Source organism: Eucyclogobius newberryi, unplaced genomic scaffold (assembly GCF_026437365.1).
Source record: "Eucyclogobius newberryi isolate DKJ021-1_F unplaced genomic scaffold, fEucNew1.0.hap1 SCAF_6, whole genome shotgun sequence".
In the NCBI taxonomy this organism is placed as follows: Eukaryota; Metazoa; Chordata; class Actinopteri; order Gobiiformes; family Gobiidae; genus Eucyclogobius; species Eucyclogobius newberryi.
Window position 1 is genome coordinate 7,144,918 of NW_027316278.1, and position 10,117 is coordinate 7,155,034.

General features: G+C 44.2%; 1 long non-coding RNA gene across 1 annotated transcript; it reads right to left on the reverse strand.

Annotated features, from left to right (window-relative positions):
* Positions 1-8,790: 8,790 nt before the first annotated feature.
* On the reverse strand, positions 8,791-9,334 carry LOC140347056 (uncharacterized). Its single transcript, XR_011924349.1, has 2 exons — positions 9,267-9,334; positions 8,791-8,887 (listed from the first exon to the last, which is right to left on the reverse strand). It is a non-coding gene; the product is annotated as an uncharacterized lncRNA (long non-coding RNA).
* Between the last annotated feature and the right edge of the window lie 783 nt (positions 9,335-10,117).

Here is a 10,117-nt window from a genome sequence, read left to right on the forward strand (position 1 = left end):
TGTTGAATTCAAATAAAAACTTTGTAAAAACTACACCTTAATTAGCCTGAATAGAGTATGAACGTAGAGTTATTACATCTTAATTAACCTTAAATAAAACCTTGTGTTTCTGTCGTCTACATGAAAGGTCTCCATTAATAAACATAAAAAAGATTGTATATCTTAATTAAGCTTAATAAATCAGAAAGAAAGACCTTAATTAACCATAATAAAACATGTTACAGCTTAATAAATTATGAACAAAGACTTAGTACACCTTAATTAACCATAATGAAGCATGAACAAAGATTTAAATCCCAATGAACAAAAGACTATTTTGAAAAGAGTCAGATCTTCATTCATGAATCCTCTTTGATAAAACATGGACAAAGACTTACATCATAGTAACATAATTAAGAGGTTACACACCGGAATCATCATTAATGAGGTCTTGTTAATTCTTTGTTAAAGATAATTATAATAAACAACAAAACTAAAGAAAAATGGTTTGATGATTCAACCAAAACAGGAAATACTCATCACAACAAACATCTCAAATCCACGCGCACATGTGCTATAAATATGTGACTTTACAGATGGCAGAGCCAGACCAGCTGTTTCCTCGGCGCTCGCGTCGCGCTCACACACAAACCTGAGCCAAGATGTCTCCACGTTTCAGAGACGTTTCAGAGACGTGTTACAAAACGTCCTCACTCGAGCAGGAGATGAAAGCAGAGCAGCAGCAGGGAGTTGCCCCTGACAACCGCTCGCTCACACGGCTCGGGGAAGATGTTAGCTACACATTCTGAACTCTTTTGGAAACATCACATTTGGATTTGAGGAAATAAATATATCAATAAGTAAAATGCGAGGCTTGTATAAACCTCAGAACCTCAACACCCGAGATTTCTGACCAGACTGACACTTAGTGACATATTATATAAATTATACATTATTTAAGTGACATATTATATAAATTATACATTATTTAGTCTTCCAAGTGATTTATCAGATAGATTTTCCTTTGAACAGACCAGTGCAGTGTGTGACATGTTTCAGACGCTTCCGCTCCACTCAGAAGGTCACGTCATGTGACAGTGTCGTGAATTACCCGCTCATTGTGCATTTCACGCACAGTGTGCAGGGCCTCGAGTGCTCCGAGGGGCCCCAGCCTGACCAGGCAGTTCAAGCAGCAGCAGCAGTGACGCCGCTCTCTCTCTCCAAGCAAAACGGTCCATAGATGATGAGAGCTCATATTCAGGGGTTCAACTTCTTAATGTTTAAATCATGTTTTCATAAATGCAACAGAAAGCATCAGTCGTTGAAGCCTGAAGTGTTTTCTAGAGCCTCGATCTGTTCTGCAGAAGAGCAAGAAAAGGGTTTCGGGCGTCACTGGAGCAGAGGCGGAGCAAGGATATTTAGGTACTGTGGGGGCCCTCATAATAAACTTGAGCTAATAATAAGGCTAATTGCTAATAATAGTATAACTAAAATGCACCTGAATGCAGAAAATTATATTATTTTTGGTATTAGCTTTTTGGTTGAGGGCCCCAGACCCACTAAGGATTTTTTTAATGCAATATTTATAAAATTGTATTTGCATCTATATATAAACACAGTCACTTTATGATTGTATCTCTGGGGGCTAGGGGGCACCACTGAGCATTTCTGCTGAGGGCACCCACATGGCTTGCAGCGGCCCTGCAGGTTTGAGATCCAGAAACACGCCCAAAGAGCATTGGACAGAGACGAGGGGCCCTATCAGCTCCTAAGGGCCCGTGATACTGCCCGGGTGAAGTGGGACTGCAGATGGCGCTGTTCCCTTACCAACGCAGGTAAGAGAATGTGTGTAAATGTGTCACAGCCGGAAAGTCACGTGACCATAACATCACGTATTTACACATGTATTTTCATAAAACATACAAATAATTATACTTTTATTACAAATTTGCACCTTACCTGCTCGATGAGCTGGGGGAAGCTGCCCTTGTACTCCTCCTGCAGTGGGACCGCTCTTACTCTCTTGACCCTCCGAGGCCCCGCCCCCTTTGCTCCTGACCACGCTTCTTCTCCTCCGGACTCCGCCCTCATCGGTTCCATGCTCCTCCCATCCAAAAACGGCGCACCGGAACAAAACCAGAGTCCAGCAGCCTCCAGAAGAAGAAGAGCAGGGAGAAAAGTCCTCATGTTGTCCACAGACCAGTGCAGGTTCCACCAGGATGAAGCGGCTCTACCGTCGTCCCAGCAACGACGCTCCAGACTGGGGCAGAAGTCTACTGAGCACAGTCCTCTGGAGTCCACGCACTGGAGCAAAGCTGGAACACAAGAGAGAGAAGAACATAACGGTCACATCCTCAACACAGGAACTCTATAAAGGATTTCTCCACAAGAATTTGCATTGGAGGAACACTGCAGTTTATGGACACCAAATCAATCACTAAACTTCTCCAAAAACTTAAACACACAATTATTTAAACATAGATTCTAACTGTAGCAGTCTCTTTATACATTCTGCATACTCAGATCCAGGACCATTGTCTAAAGACGCTCATTTTACAGTCACACTATAGAAGTGGAGCATAACGTGTTCATTCAGCGCTAAAACGTGGAATATAGAAAATGTTTTGTTATGGAATTATCTGTGTAATATGTTATACTAAAATGTAGCATAAACTCTCAAACCAACAGAAAACTGTGATCATGTGAATGGAGGCAACTGAAGGCAAGATAAAGCCGACTGTAATCCTTTTTCAATGATTAACTGCAGTTAGATTTGGTTTATCATCTCTGGTTGTGTTTCTTGTTCTTGTTCTGTTAAAAAAACAAGAATCATTGGAACATTGACTAAGAATCTAACAAAAGGCAGAAAAAAGAGAAGCTAAATGCGGCTTTTGTGCTCTTAAAAACAGGAGCAGATGGATAAATCCATTCACATTCACAGGGACCGATCTTAAAGAAGCTCTTAAACAGCAATTACAGAGAAAAGAGACGCTTTCATCCCCTGTTCCTCTGCCACCAAAAATATATAAAACCTCAAATAAAAGCCACTTCTGGTTGGATTGGAGGAACAAGGACTTCATTTTATGTATGAAGTAATTGAAGTATAATTAGAAGTCAGGATGTGAGAGTAGTGACATTTGTACTCTGAAACATGCAGACTTCACAGAGAGAGGCCCCGGGACATTGACCGGGCCCCAGACGGATCTGTGTCTGAGTCAGTCTGGGAAGACTCTGACCGAAAGACATCGGGACGTAAAGAAAATACTTCACACTGATTGGTCGACGTGTCACAACGGCAGAAGAAGCAGACACAGATGATTGGCCCGTTAAACCACTGGTGTGGACTACAAAGGAATCGTGCTGGATTCTGGCTTTGGTACAGTTTAGTACAAACAGAGTTTACTCTCTAGAATTGATACTCGTCTTCATTTTCTTTGGCTCCTGGGAAAGATACAGTCTGCATACGCCAACTTCCTCTTCTGCATTGTCCCTCTATAACTGAACCCACACATAGGGCAATATATCGAAAAATGTACACATAAATAATATTGATGTAGTTTTAAATCTATGCAATTTAAATATTACATATTCTTTATATTGAAATTTTAATGTAATGCATGAAACAAGAGTATGACGTACTATTCAATCACATTTGACATGACCCGACCTTATATAAGTTTATTTTGTCAATGATTAGTCAAAGTTAAAATGTAACTTTTCTGGGGAGCATGGAAAGGATTTTTCTTTGTGCTCTTCTCTTTTATTTCTTCTTCTTCTTCTTCTTCTTCTTCTTCTTCTTCTTCTTCTTCTTCTTCTTCTTCTTCTTCTTCTTCTTCTTCTTCTTCTTCTTCTTCTTCTTCTTCTTCTTCTTCTTCTTCTTCTTCTTCTTCTTCTTCTTCTTCTTCTTCTTCTTCTTCTTCTTCTTCGTTTTAGGGCGGTTGGTGTCCAAGTGTTAAATTACTTCCACCAACTGTAGTTTGATATCAAACTGTTGTTGTTGTTGTTTTTGTTTTATTGCGGTTGGCATCCGAGTGTTGCATTACCGCCAGACTTTATTCCTCAGACTTTGTCGTAGCCCTAAAAGTTGTTCTTCCAGTGCTTTGACAAAGCCCAAGAGGTCATGAGATGCCTTTGTCATTGTATCCTATAGAAGTTCTTCCTCCCCTCAGACTTCGTCGTAGTCCTTAAAATTCTTATTCCATTGCTTTGGAAGTACAAAGCCCATGAGATCATGGGACGTCTTTGTCGTTTTATCCTTTAGAAGTCCTTCTTCCATCACTTTGGCGTTTCTAGGCCCATGAAGTCAAAGCGCGGTAGAACATCCTCTTGCTCCTCATCCTCGGCTCAGTCTCCAACACCCCCCACCTCTATAAACGTTTACCCAGCCCTGTGCTACATAAGTAAGCAACCACAGCCTGACACAAACCCTGTGACTGGATCGCCAGAACGTTCCGCAGATTGAACTCCCGCCCATTATTCCGAAACCACAAGGCCAACCCGGCCCTTTCTCTATCATAAGCCTCACAGCAAATCAGCACATGCTCGACAGTCTCTGGCACCCGACAGTGACCACACAGACCGGTCGGATGTTTGCCTATCCTACTCAGTGACCAATTGAGTCCAGTATGGCCAATCCTCATGCGGGCGAAGGCCCTTTCCTCCCACGCGTTCCTGCCCATAGACCCGCAAGGACCCACACTACCCTGTATGTGATAGAGATGCCGTCCAGTAACACAGTGGCTCCAAAATTCCTGCCAAAGGCCGACCACATGACTCTTGATAACGGGCTTGATTTCAGATTTGCTTAACTCAACCGCCACATCAATTGATGGCCACCTAAGGGAACATTTAGCCAGTGTATCAGCCATTTCGTTACCATCCACCCCCACATGCGCAGGGACCCAAATGAAGGAAACCCTCACATCCTTCCTGGACAGGGAGAGCATCAGACAGAAGATGCCATTCAACACATCCTGTCTGCAATCCGATTTCCCAGATTTAATGCTTTGCAATGCAGAAAGGCTGTCAGAGGCCACCACAATGCCGCAACACTGCAAAGCAGATTCCGCCCATTCCAATGCCAACCGTATCGCTATGAGTTCCGACGTGAAAACAGAAAGGCGATCTGTCAACCTCTTCTTGACCGCCAGCCCCAGGTCAGGCACAAAATAAGCGGCGCCAGTACGCCCACTCTCAGGATCCCTAGACCCGTCGGTATAAATAAACACATCACCTGAGTGCTTATCGATGAGCGCTTGAACGGCAAACTGCGGTGCCCTCCCAGCGACTCCTCTAAGCTTGCCATGCAAGCTAACATCAACAGGAGCCGGGACAAACTTCCACGGAGCTATAGCAGACAAAGCCACCGACGGGCTCACACGCAGATCACCAACCCCCGCAAGCCGCGCCTTCGCATTTCCTACCTGGCTGAAAATCATACCGCCAGCCTCACTCTGCCCCCCATCAACCCTGAGAAAGTCCCTCACCGGGTGAGAGCTCGTATGACCTTGCACATTCACCCAGTAAGCCAACAGAAGTTCTAGCCTCCGGAGCCATAACGGCAATTCCCCCAACTCGACCTGCAGCGCCGAGACAGGGGAGGTCCTAAAAGCCCTACAGCAGATGCGCAAGGCCTGGGCTTGCTCCACATCAAGCTTCTTTAAGTTAGTCTCAGCCGCAGACATGTAGGCTATACAGCCATAATCAATAGCCGCCCTCATGACGGCCCGATAAATACCCAGGAGCGACCTTCTGCTGGCCCCCCAGTCCTGGCCGGATAGACAACGAAGCAAGTTATTCACCCTTTTGCATTTACCACTGACCTCATCAATGTGCTGACGCCAACTAAGCCTCTCGTCTAAGGTGACCACCAAGAACCTCACCTCCCTGACCTGCAAGCTGTTGTTGTTGTTGTTGTTGTTTTATGGCGGTTGGCATCCGAGTGTTGCATTACCGCCAGACTTTAATCCTCAGACGTGTCGTAGTCCTCAGACTCTGTCGTAGTCCGTAAAAGTACTCCTTCCATTGCTTTGGCGTACAAAGCCCATGAGGTCATGATGTGTTTTTGTGACTAGAATAGTTGTTGTTGTTGTTGTTGTTGTTGTTGTTGTTGTTGTTGTTTTATGGCGGTTGGCATCCAAGTGTTGCATTACCGCCAGACTTTATTCCTCAGACTTTGTCGTAGTCCTCAGACTCTGTCGTAGTCCGTAAAAGTACTCCTTCCATTGCTTTGGTGTTACAAAGCCCATGAGGTCATGATGTGTCTTTGTGACTAGAATAGTTGTTGTTGTTTCAGAGACCAACCGGCTTTATTCCAGGGAGACTCCTCATCATCTTCCTCTCCTTCCCCGACGTTCGGTGCTTCCACCGTACAGCTTTATTCCTCAGGCTTCATTCTATAGGCTTTAATATTTCCACTGATGTCGCTGCTTGGTAGCCGTGCGTCTACGAGACTGGACGAGGACAGGAGACCACCCCCACCCCCATCTCGTCACTCTGATCACTCTGACTCCCCACAAGCAGACCCCCATCACTCCGACTCCCATTTAGCGCCTTTAGCCTGTTTTCTATATCTGCCCAATCAAGCTCCTTTGTTCCAAGGAATCTCCCTGCAGCTTTAGCAATGATCCTGATCCTTTCAGTTCTGCTTTGAGTCTGAGCAGCACAGTTTACAACATCCACCATAAAGAGTACAAAATCCTCTCTATCCACAACCAGGGTATTCTCATTAATTCTGGAACCTGCACACTTGGGACCTCCACTCTTGAAACCTTCACACTTCTTGGGAGCCATGCTGGCCTTTCTCATTTCGCCCTGGCTGGGAGCAGCGCTGGCTCCTCTCTCTGTATTTACTCTAAACTCGTTACTTGAAACTTTCTTGACTGCATCTGCATAGGATATACCTTGAGAGACCTTTATTTTCTGCACCTCAGCAGCTCTTTTGCTAAACCTGCATCCCCCGTAGGCAGAGCTATGTTCTTCCCCACAGTTACAGCACTTCAGTTGTGTCAGAGACCAACCGGCTTTATTCCAGGGAGACTCTTCTTCACCTTCCTCGCCCTCTTTGACGTTCCGAGTGTTGCATTACCGCCAGACTTTATTCCTCAGACGTTTCGTAGTCCTCAGACTCTGTCGTAGTCCGTAAAAGTACTCCTCCCATTGCTTTGGCGTTACAAAGCCCATGAGGTCATGATATGTCTTTGTGACTAGAATAGTTGTTGTGTCAGAGACCAACCGGCTTTATTCCAGGGAGACTCTTCTTCACCTTCCTCGCCCTCTTTGACGTTCGGTGCTTTGGAAGTACAAAGCCCATGAGATCATGGGACGTCTTTGTTGTTTTACAAAGCCCATGAGGTCATGGGACGTCTTTGTCGTTTTATCCTTTAGAAGTCCTTCTTCCATCACTTTGGCGTTTCTAGGCCCATGAAGTCCAAGCGCGTTAGAACATCCTCTTGCTCCTCATCCTCGGCTCAGTCTCCAACACCCCCCACCTCTATTGCACTTTCCGCACCGGTCCCCATATCATAGCGGGTCCCACCCCCATCATTCAGACAAACCAACTCCCTTTGATTGATAAAACCCTCTACCACCTGCCCATACCTATCGGTACCACTACCGCCCCACAAAGCGCTATGCGCATTAAAATCCCCACACCACACGGCCTTTCCCCGAACATCCTTACCGATACTATGTAAGGACTCTAACGTTAACTCACCACACGGATTATAAAGGTTAACCACAGTAACAGCTTCACCACCCAGCCAGACCCTCACCGCCAGGGCCTCCGGCGCTTTACACACACTGACAACAACGTAATTTAGGTCATCTCGGACAAACACAGCCACACCAAGTTACATTACCGCTGCCTATGTACGTCTTATATCTAAAGATTTAGAATTTAGACTTTATTCTTTATTCTCTCTTTAAACTTCATTCTTCAGTTCAAAGTCCTCGAGTTCAAAGCACAAGTGAGTGAGTTCCAATCACACAAGATCCTCCTCCTCTTCTTCCTCTTCCTCAGCGCTTAACTCAACCGTCACCCACCGCCTAAAGGAGCTTTTAGCCAGTGAATGAGCCACTTCTCTACCATCCACCCCCACATGTGCAGGAGCCCACATGAAGGAAACCCTCACATCCTTCCTGGACAGAGCAGAGAATTGAATTGAATTGAAATGAATTGAGACTTGAACTTTAACACATCAAATCAATAACATCAGCAGCTTTTTACCATCTAAAAAGCATTGCCAAAATCAAAAATATAGTGTCTAAACCAGATTTAGAGAGACTTATCCATGCGTTTGTCTCCAGTAGATTAGACTGTAACGGCCTGCTCACTGGTCTCTCCAAACGAGCTGTAAAACAGCTGCAGTTCATCCAGAACGCTGCTGCTCGGGTCCTGACTAGAACCAGGAAGTACTAGAACCAGGAAGTACTAGAACCAGGAAGTACTAGAACCAGGAAGTACTAGAACCAGGAAGTACTAGAACCAGGAAGTACTAGAACCAGGAAGTACTAGAACCAGGAAGTACTAGAACCAGGAAGTACTAGAACCAGGAAGTACCATCACATTAGTCCTGTTCTCAGGACGTAGAGCGAAATAGAATAAATTATATTCAGGACTCTGAGTCGACAAATAAAAGTGAATACAAAATATATATTTTTTAAATCCTACTTTTTCTGCTTTTATCGTTTTCTTTCAAATATCTAAAAACTAAACTGAAATCATCCAGACGCTGATTGTATAATAAAGCCCGAAACACTTGAATAAGAACATCAAAAAGAAAACATTAATTTTAGGTTTTATTTTTTACAGATGTTTTGTCTTCAGAGATATAAACATTATAGTTTTGCTGTGTTAAACTATAATACAGTGGGAGTAGAAATGAAGGACTAGAATCTGGACTATAAACTGTATAAACGTTATAAACTGTATAAACGTGCTCCGGCGCCTCTGTATCAGGACATTTAGTGCGTCAGGACTTGATTATGTGTGAAACATCTCAGAGTGACCTCTGAATAAGGCTCGAATCATCACATCCCTGATGTTTTGGTTTCTCTCTTTTGGAGCTGATTTGATGTGGTGATGTGCGTACGTGGCAGGTTATGCCACTGCCTTCAAAAGCATGTGTATTGTCATTTGTTCTGGGGTTAGGGACAGATTCCATTGTTCTGGGACAGTGGGTATTTACTGTGCACAAGTAAATAATGATCCACCTTTTGAGAAAGACAAAGACTCTTCTGCTTCATCCTTTTTTGGTCATTGTTTGCAGATATTTCCATAACACAACAGCGAAGGGGCTCCCACTACAATGTTGACCCACATTTCCTCCTGGTCTCGGTCTGGGCCTTTTCGCTCTCACATAGACTTAGGTGCATCGTTTAAATTCACTTTGAATCATCATCAGACTTTAGAACAGCCCAGAGCGCAGCTTACGACTCTTACTTCTGGGTTTAAGATAAAATACTTCATTTTCAGCCGCAGACAGCGTGCAGCCTTCACAGTGAACTCTGGGGTACAATAACCTCTACAAACATGGCCAGTTAAATGAAGTTAGTCCGGCCGTGGTCGTGTGATTCTTCTTGGATACGTCTCTCACCCCTGGAGTTCGCTCGTCGCCTTCGCTGTCGTCGTCGTCCGTCTCGGGCCCGGCCTGGTGCCGGGGGCTGGGTCCGGACGTGAAGAACGACTTTCATCATCTCCAGGAGGTCAGGCTTTAGCCGTTTAGCGGTTTAAAAGGTGCTGTGCCTGGTGTTTTACCGTCTTTACAGGTGAAAACAGAACTAGTTCATGTTGAACTCTTTACAGCAGCCGCACGTGTTCTGAGGATGCTCATCATTCAGCGCAGTGAGTTTATAAAAGCTTTTCACGACCTTTAGAGGGCGCCAGCGAGCTAACGACACACTTTCCACTCAGAGGAGAATAAAACGCACTATAATTACAAGTTCTTTGTTCTGGGGCAAAACTGATTGAGAGATAACGCCAATTCTACTGTCTAAAACAATATGTATAATAAATATGATTATTATAGTTTTATAATCAAAACTCTGGAACTCTTTGGATTATAATTTAAAAACATCATCTAAAGTCTATATCTTTAACAATGAAATCATGTGAAACACAATCGGGTTCAGACATTTT